This window comes from Camelus dromedarius, chromosome 7 (assembly GCF_036321535.1).
Source record: "Camelus dromedarius isolate mCamDro1 chromosome 7, mCamDro1.pat, whole genome shotgun sequence".
Lineage (NCBI taxonomy): Eukaryota > Metazoa > Chordata > Mammalia > Artiodactyla > Camelidae > Camelus > Camelus dromedarius.
Genome location: NC_087442.1, coordinates 75,747,490 through 75,759,502, shown reverse-complemented (window position 1 = coordinate 75,759,502; position 12,013 = coordinate 75,747,490). Strand labels below are relative to the sequence as shown.

Here is a 12,013-nt window from a genome sequence, read left to right as displayed (position 1 = left end):
GGAAAGTTCTAAGACAAGGGTTTCCAAAACATTTTTGCTCATATATCCCAGCCCTGCCAAATTTTGAAAACCTATGTGCCCCTTTGCACATTTTCAATTCAATATCTAAAATAGTTTATTACAAAATTAAATAGCTATAAAGGAAGTATATTAATATTCTAAAATAAAACTCTTACATCACTCTTTTAAACATATCCAATGGAATTTAAATAGCATAGAGACTGAATGAATAACCCATTATCATTTATTTAATATAACTAGGACCAAATTCTAACTCAAAAACTTTTATACTATTCTTTTGCTCCTTTAAGTTGTATTTGCCTTCCACTTTCTCCACTAATTAATTATTCAAACTATTAGATTTTAATCTTTGAAAACCTTTTATTGATTATCCTATCATAGTTCTTTGAAACAAAGAGGTTCTATATTAAATCAGAATTTTTAAAGAATTTCAAGGCTGCAAAAAGTTTACAAATTTTCTTCTGAATGAAGAAATTATAATTATTAGTAGTGATAAATAAATATTATCAGCAGTATACAAGTGATCAAAATAACACAAGTAGATTATAAATTTTGATAAATTATCAAAGTAAAATGTTGTTGGAAATGCAGCTCTTCATGGTTTGTTATTCTTATTGTTGATCTAGCTTATATATTTCCTAGATTAATATTTATTATTGGAATGAACCGGGCTCACTATCAATTTGATTTCCACTTTTCATTTTTATAGACATACACTATGAAATGTTGCTCACATAAATAAGTAGATAGAATTGTGTCAAAATAATGCCAACTAATTATTTGAACAAATTTTGAGTTATATGCCAGAAATCACAGGGGGATTTATCATTAAAATTAGTTAATAATTTAATTAATAAAATTTAATTTCATTTGAAATTATTTGGTCAAATAAATTTAATTAGTTAGTTAAATTTAACATTAATTATTATTTAAAAGAATTTTAATGCTATCTTTAAATTCATTTTTTAAAACTGAGGTATAATTGACATATAACATTATATTAGGTTCAGGTGTACAGCATGATGATTTGGTATTTGCAAAATGATCACCACAATAAGTCTAGTTAACATCCATCACTGTACACAGCTATAAAAATTTTTTTCTTACAATGACAACCTTTAAAATCTACTCTCTTAGCAACTTTCAAATATGCAGTTCAGTAATATTAACTGTAGTTACCATGGTATACATTACATCCCCAGGACTGACTTCTTTTATAACTGAAAGTTTGTACCTTTTGAGCCCCTTCACCCATTTCACCTACCACCAACCCCTGCCTCTGGCAACTTCTAATTCACTTTGGAAAGCAGAAACTCATCTTGCAAAAGCATTTGATACTCATTTGTTGGAGTCATTAACTTTGTCAGGTTCTGGGAAGTGGACCAGAAAGATTTTACCAAGGTTTGTCAAGCAACTATTCATTATACCTGTTTCTCTTTCATTTAAATGTGTCTTAGTTAACTCAGTGGGGCTGGGGAAATAAAAATATCGTTAACTTCAAAACTCATTTGCCAACACAAATTTTTTAAATAGCATGACAATTAAATTCTTGTCCAAACTTTGGAGCTGCAGACCTAGCTCATTTGATTCATGGAAGATGTCTCTGATCTAACGTAATTGGCAAAGCAGTCCTTATTGTCAAACAACTGGCTTGACAACTTCACTTTCTGTTTGGCCTCGCGCTTCCATCCTAATCTATGTGTTAATACGCATCTCCATGACAGCCATCTCACTTCAGATTTTTAATTCTCAGATGGAGAGGTAGATAGGGCATGGAGCTCTGCCAAGAGTTTGTTGCAAGGATGAAATAAAGCCCTGCCATCTTCAATATTTCTTTTTATGCTTCGGTGGCTTTGCTCTCAAAGAACTCTCCCTCAGGAGCAACACATTCTTTGATAACAGTTGGGGGATGGAAAGAAGGAGGTCATTAAAAAAACAAAAAAAACTGCCATCACGATGGGATCCAAACATCTCAGCAAGGACCAGCACACTCGCCTTCTAACACCGTGCCTGTCCTATAACAGAAATGTGTCTAAGACGGGGAAGACACATGCCCTGCCTAAGTGCTTTGATTAAGGGAGGTGACCCAACTTCAGTATTTCCAGTTGTCCCTTTGTTTGACATTCTGGAGGTTACCATAGGGAGATTCTGGAAAGGTGATAGAGACTTTCTTTCATAAAGCAGGAAAAGAGTGACTAGGAAAAGGAGGTGGGAAAGAAGAACCCACAGAAGAAGAAGCTCTTGGGTATCGACCCAGTTTTAGGAACGAGTACGTGTGGACACTGGAGATCTGGAAATTGATCCCCTTTTGCTCCCTGGGTCCGCACTGACACTCTCTGTAAGTCCTGGGAGCAAGTGAACACCAGTGTGGAGTTCTCTGGCCTTGGGAAACCAAGGGGAGGATGGAAGGAAGTGCTACAACCAAACAGAGAGATGGTGAGGGTAGTTGGCTACACTCTGGCCAACTGCACCAGTTTTTCTAAGGAAGTCATACTTCCTAATTTTTAGGTTAAGAGAAAAAAACCTCTTCTTTGCCTAAAGCAATGCACACACTCAATGTAGCAGAAAGTATATTTTTGGCTGCCACATAAGTCAGTGGCTAAATTTAGGCAAATGTACAAAGTAGACAAACCTTATTCTAAATTGGCTCTAGTCTGCCCTGTTTCTAACATGCCCAACTCCTGGACCCAGCTCTCAGGACCTCTCAGACTGCTTCTAACCATATGAAATCCCCTACCCTGGGGCCCTATCCAAACCTTCTGTCCTTATGCCCTAAAATGAACCCCACTCCTCATCTCCCTCTCATTCCAAACTCTCAGTCTCTCTTGATGGTTGACTTCCCTGAGGAGGAAAGTGACCTGATTTTCTAATTTACATAATTCATACTAAAGTGTGAATGATCAAAAGGCTTAATTCTCTCCCTGAGGTTGCCTTCATTCTAAGATAAGTTACTGCTGGATTTTGGCCAGAGCTATTTTGTTTGAAGGGTGGAAGTAAAGAAAGTTTCTCTCTTTTATTTTTCCTTCCCCAGTACAGAAGACTAGAAAGTCAGCCATTTGCCTGCCCCCCTCAACTCCCCAAATAAAAGGTTTGCCTGCAAGTCCATTTTGGCCTATATCTTTTAGTAGTAACTGAACACTCAGGGAGGAACCATATAAGTAACTGAACCACTGAAGAGTGGGTTCAGATAGGACCTGTCTGGCTTCAAGAAGTGAACAGGCTTCCCAGGCACGCATCTGGGTATCAGAGTGACTCAGGCAGAGAAGGAAATGTACTTGTCTACACTGGTCAAGAATGAAGAGGGCAGCTCTTCCTGTTTGCCACCCAACAACTTAAACTGTCTTGGTGTTTTCCTCACACCCCCTGTGAATGGACCACCGCAGAAGGGCACTTAATTTCAAGAGATGCAAAGAGATGTAAAAAATTCTTCCTCTTTATATTGTTTTTGCTCCTTGGGCCAACAAATTCTTCTAATTAGAGTGAAATATACTACTTCAAAGCATGATTTCTTTGTAATTCCAGTCACTCTACTAATCAGCTGAGATTTACGTCACAAAGCCAGTAAACAAAAGCAAAAAATAATGCAACTTGGAGGAAGCTGGAGGGAGCAGCCCTGGCTTTTTAGCTCCGGAGCAGCCTCTCCTACGCCTGGGTAACAAGCTCTCTCCTTATCTGCATTTTCTGATCCCAGTTCTTTGAACAGGGGCACTGCTCTGTTATAGATAAAAGTCACGGAGCCCAGTGAGTTCTTTTAGATCTTAGAGTCAATTACAGCTAAAAAGTGACAACAAATCAAATTTGGCACCGGATTCTATTTTTAGGGCCAAATATTAAAAACCAAACCAGGAGACTGTTAAACAGTGAAATATCTCAGGGAATTAATCTTCAATGCAGATTAATCCCTCTGGGCATTTGGATGGAAAGATGTGTTTTTCAACTGCTGTTCTGAAAATCAGAAAGTTAAAAATCAAAAAAGCAAATTTTGATTTGCTCTGTTTTTATGTCAATAATTAATTCCCAATTTACTTGTATCTCACCTAGCACCATCCCACAGTCTCACCTCATGGGATGGCAGCAGGCCAAGTCTGTGGAAAGATGGCAGTGGAAGCACCACCACCACTACAAGTAAAAGAAGCAGGGAGACATCAATCAATGTGGTAGGTTACAAAGAACTTTCCCTTTGCATCTGTCCCTGAGTCGCCATGGGCTTGGCTTCCTCTGGGTACAAATTGTTCTAACAGAAAAGGAGGGTTATTTCCACAAAATAGGTGGTTGCTTTATTTGATCCTAGAATTTTATCATCTTGCCAGATGTTAGACATCATTAAGCTCAGCCCAATGGTTTCCAACTTTGACTGCATATTCAGTCATCCTCGAGTATTTCAAGACATCTAATACCTGGGTATCACCTCAAACCAGTTAAATGAGAACACCTGTTTTGAGTTTCCCAGTCATTGGTATTTTAAAAGTTTCCCCAGTTCTAATACACAGCAAGGTTTGAGAACTATCTCTGTTTCACAGATGATACACTGAGCCCCAGGGAGACTTAGTGACCTGCCCAAGGCCGTGCTAAACTAGTTTTCAGTTGGACCACTCCAAGGCAACTGCTTTCTTGACATCCTCTATCTCTGGTGAACACTCCTCAAGTTTCTAAATAGACAGTAGTTGGTTCCTTTAGGCAACAAATTATTCATAGGGCACCTACAATGTCACGCACTAGGCTGGTGGCTGGGGATAAAATTGTGAGCAAAACCAGATGAGATTTCTGCCCTTATAGAGTCTAGTGGGAGAGACAGACATTAATGGAACAATGATAAATAATTGTAAAATTTTAACTGTGGTTAAGTGTTGAGAAGGAGAGGGTCATGGTGGTGTAAGAGGTGGAGTTTTCTGAGGAGGTGAGGACTGAAGGAGATCTGAATGAGACTAGTTTGGCAAGGGAGAGAAAGAAGAATGGGGTTGTTAGGCAAGGGAAGGGAGGGAGAGGAGGAGAGAAAGAGGGGGAGAAGAGAGAGAATGGGGAGAGAGGGAGAGAAAGGACAGAGAAAAGACTTCTTGATTTGTGGAGGAGAATGGCATCTGTGGCGAAAAAAAACAGAGAATGTTCTAGGAGCTGAAAGAAGGCCAGTTTACGCAGAAGGCAGGGAAGTCTTGGGAGAGTTAACAATGAGCTATGTTAATTGATTTCGTTCACAATATAATCTCAGCCTTAAAACATGTACTTAAGCCGGTCATGACAGGCACAGTGAAACAATTCACACACACAGGACCTTGTCCCTTTTCTTTCAGTTTGAAACATACAGAAGATGTGTGCCCACAAATAAGATTCAAACAGGCTGTGGACCTCCACTTGGCCGCTGATTCTTTGCCTTGGCTACAGTGTGCCGCTACTTCTAAATTACTTTTTAAAATGCTAATGCCAAAGAGAGGTATCTTAGATCAATTTAATTAGAATTTTGGCCAAAGTGGGGTCAGGGGTGGGGGTCTGGCCATTGGTATTTTTTAAAGCCCCTTTGTGATCCCAAGATGTAGCAAGATTAAGAACCACTGTCCTAAACTCAGGATTCCATCAGGGAGAATACAAGAAGGGAAAAGAAAAATTGTTTGTATTTGCTACTTTCCATCTTTAATTATTGCCTCCATTTGATCCATTAGGACTCACCATGTAATAGAGATCTCCTCTGTGTTATAACTTCTTAATTAACAGTTGGATGGGAATTAAAACTGTAGGAACACCAGGGAAAGCTCCTAAATGAAAAGGAAAACTCCCGGTTCCTGTTTCTCCCTTACACTCTCTCTTCTCATCTTCAATCGTGCCCTTTCTACTGGTTCTCTACATTTTGTTTTAAAAAGTAAAACTTCATATTTTGAGATCACTGTAGATTCATATGCAGTTGTAAGAAATAATGCAGAGACCTCTATACCCTTCACTCAATTTCCCCTAAAGGTAACATCTTGCCAAATCGTAGTACAATATCACAACCAGGATACTGACGTCCATACATTCAAGACACAGAATTTCCATCACAAGGACCCACCCAAGCTGTCCTTTAACAGTGACAGCCCCTCCCCTCCACTCTCACCTACTCCTTTACCCATGGCAACCACTAATCTGATCTCTGTTTCTACCATTTTGTCATTTAAAGTATGTTACGTAAGTAAAATCATACAGTGTACAACTTTATGAGATTGGCATTTTTCAGTCTGGAGATTTATCCGTGTATCCATAGTTTGTTCCTTTTGACTGCTGAGCAGCATTCCCTGGTGTGAATGTACCACTGTATGTCTTCATCATTCACTTATTAAAAGACATCTAAGTTGTTTCCAATGATTGGCTATTATCAGTGAAGCTGCTATGAATACTTGTGTTTCAGCTTATGTGTGAACATATGTCTTCACTTCTCTGGGAGAAATGTCCAGAAGAGCAAGTGTTCGGTCTTATGGCAGTTAAATGTTTAGTTTTTTTTTTTTAAGAAATTGATAAATTATTTTCCAAAGTGGCTGTACCAGTTTACATACCCACCAGCAATCTATGAGTGATCCAATTTCTCCACCTCTTTGCCAGAATTTGGTGGTGTCACAGCATAGCTTTTTTTTTAGCTATTCTGATAGGTGCCTTGAGATGTCTCATTGTGGTTTTAATTTGCATATTTTTGATGCCTAATGATGTTGAAATACCTTTATTTGCTATTTGTAGATCTTCTTCAAGAAGATGTCTTTTCATGTCTTTTGTCCGTTTTCTAATTGGATTGTTTCTATTTTTACTGTTGAGTTTGAGAGTTTTGAGAGTTCTTAGTATGTCCTAAATACTAGTCCTTTGTCAAATATTTGGTTTGCAAAATATATTCTCCACTGCATAGCTTGTATTTCCAGACTCTTAATAAGTTTTTCACAGAGCAAGAGTTTTACATTTTGATGAAATCTCATGTAAATTTTTCATTTTATGGATTACATTTTGAAATCAAGTCTAAGAATTCTATATCTCAGCAATGTTCTTCTAGGGCAGTCTACCCAAACAATACAAATAAAAGCAAAAATAAACAAATGGGGCCTAATTAAACTTACAAGATTTTGCACAGCAAAGGAGACCATAAGCAAAACAAAATGACAACCTATGGAATGAGAGAAAATATTTGCGAAAAAATGAAACTGACAAGGGCTTGATCTCCAGTATATAAACAGCTCATAAGACTTAATAAGAAAAAACAAACAACCCAATCCAAAAATGGGCAGAAGACCTAAACAAACAATTCTCCAATGAAGACATACGAATGACCAATTGGCACATGAAAAAATGCTCAATATCACTAATTATCAGAGAAATGCAAATCAAGACTACAATGAGGTATCACCTCACACCTGTCAGAATAGCCATCATTCAAAAGTCCACAAATGATAAATGCTGGAGAGGCTGTGGAGAAAGGGGAACCCTCCTACACTGCTGGTGGGAATGCAGTTTGGTGCAGCCACTATGGAAAACAGTGTGGAGATTCCTCAAAAGACTAGGAATAGACTTACCATATGACCCAGGAATCCCACTCCTGGGCTTGTATCCAGAAGGAACCCTACTTCAGGATGACACCTGCACCCCAATGTTCATAGCAGCACTATTTACAATAGCCAAAACATGGAAACAGCCTAAATGTCCCTCAGCAGGTGACTGGATAAAGAAGAAGTGGTATATTTATACAATGGAATACTATTCAGCCATAAAAACCGACAACATAACGCCATTTGTAGCAACATGGATGTTCCTGGAGAATGTCATTCTAAGTGAAGTAAGCCAGAAAGGGAAAGAAAAATACCATATGAGATCACTCATATGTGGAATCTAAAAAAAAAAAAAAAAAGACGGCAAATGAACTTAAATATAAAATGAAACAGACTCATAGACATAGAATACAAACTTGTGGTTGCCAGGGGGAGGGGAGTGGTAAGAGATAGGGGATAGACTGGAAGTTTGAGATTTGTAGATACTGAAAGGTATATATAGAATAGATAAACAAGTTTATACTGTGTAGCACAGGGAAATATATTCAAGATCTTGTAGTAGCTCATGGTGAAAAAGAACATGAAAATGAATATATGTATATTCATCTATGACTGAAAAATTGTGCTGTACACCAGAAATTGACACAACATTGTAAACTAACTATAACTCAATAAAAAAAAAATCTAAGAACTCTTTGCTTAGCCCTAGATCAAAAAGATTTTCTTCCATGATTTTTTTCCTAAACGTCTTATAGATTTGCATTTAAATCCACAATCCATTTTGAAATCACCTTATGTTTTAGCTGATTTTCTCTGACATCACTCTGGCAGAGTGTTGTCACTTCATTGTTACTTCTAGGTGCAGGTAGAACTCCACGTTCCGTATTTAGGATTTACTGATACCCAAGGGTGTGGGCTCTACTGCTCGGTGGACATGGAAGTTTTGACCCTAGAGTAGGCCTCCTCTGAGGGGAGGCCTCAGTGGGGAAAGGGAAGAGCACCAGGTTACTGTTGGGTGGAGGCAGAAGTCCAGGTGTCCCATGCGGTCTACACTGACACCGAAGCAGATGAGAGGGACTTATTACAGCATGGAGACAGTGGAAGAGGGTAGAAGTCAAAGCTCCCCACTTGGCTGTTGCTGGCATGGGTGGAAGAAAGCCACAGTTTCATCTGTGATATTTGGCCACAGTGGACCAGTTATAATTGAAAAGTTTCCTGTCTTGCTAGGCTGCCCCTTTCCAAGTGTGTGGGCGACAGAGAGCAGACTTGTTGGGACTTCTTTCCTCTCTGCTCGTTGGCATTTCTGTGTTCCTGGTTTCTTCAGCTCTAAGTCTGGGAAAACCCACGGTACTCACTCCCATTTTGTTCTTTGAGGCCTGAAGGTCCACAGCTCATCTGCCTTCTTCTCGCTACCGTTTAGTCTTCGTCTGTTTGTTTTGTATATAATGTCCACAGTTTTCAGTGGTGCTTAGCAGGAATAGAGGAAAATACATGTACTCCATCTTCCCTGAGGTGGAACTTTGTTCTGTCTTAAATGTGCACCATGTCTCTCCTTATGAAAAAGAATTTGCTTAATATACCGTAGTAACCTCCACATTTTTTTAGCTTTCAATGGAAAACACCGTGAATTAGTCAGCTACTTCTATTACTTCTCTTTCATTGCAATTGGTTTTCTCTAAATTTCTTGGATTTGCACTTCTACTGAGACTGCTCTTGAAGATTACCAGTTTACCCCCATATCTTTTCCTTAAATTAAGTCCAAATGTCTGCTGCATTTAGAATTATTTGGTTATTCCTGTTTACATTCTACCTGCCTTGTGTTTCTCTGAGCAAATGTTTACATCATAGCTCTTTCACTAACTGTCCATATGAACTTGTGCAAATCATAGAAGCTCTTAAAGTCTCATTTTCTTCATTATTAAATGGGGATTATAATCTGGAACTCTATCTTTTAGGATTGAATTGAGGCCCAAGTGATATTATGTGTAGGTATTTAGTGAAACGATTAGTGTTAGACACTATGGTCAGTTTGGGATATACAACAGCGAATACAATACATCCTCAAGGACTTGACACAGTATAGCGGCAAAGGCAGGAAGTGAACAGGTCCTGGTCTAACTGGGAGGAACATGATATGAACAGCAATTGTCACGGGAACATGTAGGAGCCTTGAGGGCTCAGGCACAGCTTCCCAAAGGAGGTACATATAAGCTGAGTCCTGATGTATGAGTAGGAGTTCAGTAATGGGATATGATATGTGATGTGCTCTGCAAACTCTGAAGTACCAAGAGGAAGAAAATATTTTCCTTATAAAGTCATTTTTCATGCTATTCCAGTGAATTGGAAGTAAATTTCACTTTCAAAAAAAAACGTGTACATATTATGTGGAATCAACTCCATTTTCGGCTTTGGAGGAAGAGATATATACCAAGATGTTTTTTCACTGGATAACTTCTGGTCTACAACTATGATCTTTAGAAATGGAGAAGAGTAACTTTTTAAAGACTTTTCATTAATCTACTTGAGAGAGATTAGTTTTTATAATGACATGCTCTGATAATTGTAACAGTGACTAATTCCATTAATTGCATTTATTCATATTTCAATACTCAACTGCATTCTTCCACTATCATCATTTGTTCATCACGTGTGCTTATCTTTTTTTGGTATTGAAAGAAAGAAAGAAAGAAAGAAAAAGAAAGAAAGAAAGAAAGAAAGAAAGAAAGAAAGAAAGAAAGAAAGAAAGAAAGAAAGAAAGAAAGAAATGTATGATAATTAACCAATCACAATAATCCCAAAGAGTTTAAATTTTTTTCCTCTTTTTTTTTAAACATCATTTTTCATTTATTTAGTTTTTTGGGGGGGACAATGAGGTTTCTTTATTTTAATGGAGGTACTGGGGATTGAACCCAGGACCTTGTGCATTCTAAGCATGCACTCTACCACTGAGCTATACCCTCCTTCACTAAATTTTTTTCCTTTTGAACAAAACAACTCAATCACCCATGCTCAGACAATTTTCCCCATGACACCCAACACCATTGATGTTTTTATGCCTTTTCATCTAGAACACACCAACAGCTCACCATTCTCCATCTTAACCATTTCCAACTTTTTACCCTCTGCCTTCTCATTACCTCTAAGTACAGAAGAACACACAGTTGTGCTTTATAATTATCATCATTTGCTTCTAATTTGCTCTTCAACACCAGCAATATGAAAGCTTTCCATTTCCATATCTCATTTTAATGTGATGGCTTTAAAAATAAATGCGGCCCAGGTAAAATGTTTTCTCCTGTTCATGACTGAATGTAATTATGGAGTTGGAAGCCAAAATTCCACTGGTTGTATGATTCATATCCCATAGGACAGAAAAATAATGTATATTTTCTTTAATGCCATCTTTCTGAATATTGATTTGCCGGGCCAGGGCCACTCTGATTCAATTGTAAATGCTGAAGAGTTTTGCTTTGATGCACTACCTCCTACATACAAGAAGTGTGACTTTGCAATTCTTGAAGACTAGGAGAATTTTATCAGGGCATTGCTGGGGACCAGCCAACAAAAATCTGCCACAGTAACTCTATGAAGAACAAAGCATGCTGAACCAACTGTATTTCTTTTCATGATATTACCACAGCAAAAACAAAGAAACAGTGACTTAAGTAATTTATCTTGAAATGTGGCGACAGTTTTAATGCCATTGCACACCACATCTCATCAACAAGGTAGGAAGTAAGGTGTTTATTGCCCTACTGTAATGAGGGCAGAGAGCTGAAAGGATGGAACCTGGAGGAAGAGGTGATATGGTGTACTGGAATCAGCCCTGAGGCCACTGTATTTGTATTCAACATTCATGACCCAGAATCAGGAACGCACTTACAGATCTGTAGAGAATTCTCAGTCAGAAGAGTTGTTACTACTCTTCATACCACTGACTGCATTGAAAATGACTTCAATATTTTTTGAGATACTTTAGTATCAAAAGAATGCAATTTAATGCCATATGGGTAAGCATGTAAGTGAGAAAACGTTTAGAACAAAAATCTAACAGCAGACATTAAAAACTGGAATAAAGTATAATAAGATAAAAATATAGCAAAAAGAGAAAATCCTGGGAAATATTTATAAGTGTAAAGTGAATACACAATTAATAATGATTATGAAAAAAAAATCATGTTCATGAAAAGCTAAGGCTTAAGGAAAACTCCTTCCACTACAGTCTAGCTACATTTTTCTATGGTTCTCTGACCATTCTCTACTTTCTTCATGTAGAATTTAAAATGCAGTGACCAGAATGGTCAGAGATGAACAACAAATAAAGATTAAAGGAATAGAAAATCAGTTCTCAAAGAAAGATGAAAGGAATGGGGTCTTTTTAGGCCTGGAGAGAAAAATGAGTAACAGGTGTCTTGATTACTAGCTTCAAGTACAGGACAGATCATGCAAATGTGCTGAACAGTGATTTCCATTATCAACCAAATGAAAACAAAACAAGACAT

The 12,013-nt window shown here is 37.8% G+C and overlaps 1 protein-coding gene and 1 non-coding gene across 6 annotated transcripts in view; both read right to left on the bottom strand.

Annotated features, from left to right (window-relative positions):
- The window catches only part of LHFPL3 (LHFPL tetraspan subfamily member 3), a 518,831-nt gene that overhangs the window by 285,033 nt on the left and 221,785 nt on the right, over nt 1-12,013 (bottom strand). The window lies entirely within an intron of this gene.
- On the bottom strand, nt 10,400-10,472 carry TRNAS-AGA (transfer RNA serine (anticodon AGA)). The gene has a single exon. It is a non-coding gene; the product is annotated as a tRNA-Ser (tRNA).